Here is a 1,048-nt window from a genome sequence, read left to right on the forward strand (position 1 = left end):
ATTTATTTGAGAGAGAGAGAGAGAACGAGAGACAGAGAGCAGGAGAGGGAGGAGGGTCAGAGGGAGGAGAAGCAGACTCCCCGCCGAGCAGGGAGCCCGATGCGGGACTGGATCCCGGGACTCCAGGATCATGACCCCAGCCGAAGGCAGACGCTCAACCATCTGAGCCACCCAGGCGCCCTGAATGATCATTTTTATATAAAAGAAGTCAAGGGGCGCCTGGGTGGCTCAGTCCTTAAGCGTCTGCCTTCGGATCAGGTCGTGATCCCCGGGTCTTGGGATCTAGTCCCGCATTGGGCTCCCTGCTCGGCGGGTGGCCTGCTTCTCCCTCTCCCACTCCCCCTGCTTGTGTTCCCTCTCTCGTTGTGTCTCTCTCTGTCAAATAAATAAAATCTTAAAAAAAAAAAGAAAAGAATTTAAAAAAGGAAAAAAACGGGGGAGGGGGGAAGCCCAGAAAGGTGCAAGGAAAGGAGAAAAGAAGATGTGCTTTGATGATGAGCCAGAGAGGCCATTATGGGCTGATTCCACTTTTTAAGCCATACCATAAAAAAAAACTGTATGTATGCATGTATTTTAGGATAGTTGCATGTATGTGTGTATTACTTTTATAGTCAGCGAATGGATTTACTTCCTTTTCTCTCATGGGCTTCTTCCCCCAGTCACTGACCCCTGGCCGTCCTCTTTACCTTCTTCCTCTTCCCAGAACCCCTCAGGACAGCTGAGCCTCATTACCCTGGCTCCAGGACGGTTCTGCTGGGTAAACATTGAATCTCCAAGTAGCTTGCCTTTTAGAGAAAGTAAGTCACGTTTTTAAACTTTGTAGTCTGCAGTGCTTATCTCATATGAATATAAGACATTAGACTTGTTATTATTATTTTTTTCCACAAAGGAGTGAGTTCAGTGGTGGAGGTCATTGATAAACTTGTTTTTCCCTCAGCGTCATCAGTCAAGGTTCTGTGGCCCTAGTAAGGGGGTGACCACTGGGCTGGCCCCTCCTGCATAACATATCCGTACCATTTTTTTATAGAATGAAAAGTCGGGAGCCTTG

Source organism: Leptonychotes weddellii, chromosome 14 (assembly GCF_054177405.1).
Source record: "Leptonychotes weddellii isolate Sample4059 chromosome 14, ASM5417740v2, whole genome shotgun sequence".
In the NCBI taxonomy this organism is placed as follows: domain Eukaryota; kingdom Metazoa; phylum Chordata; class Mammalia; order Carnivora; family Phocidae; genus Leptonychotes; species Leptonychotes weddellii.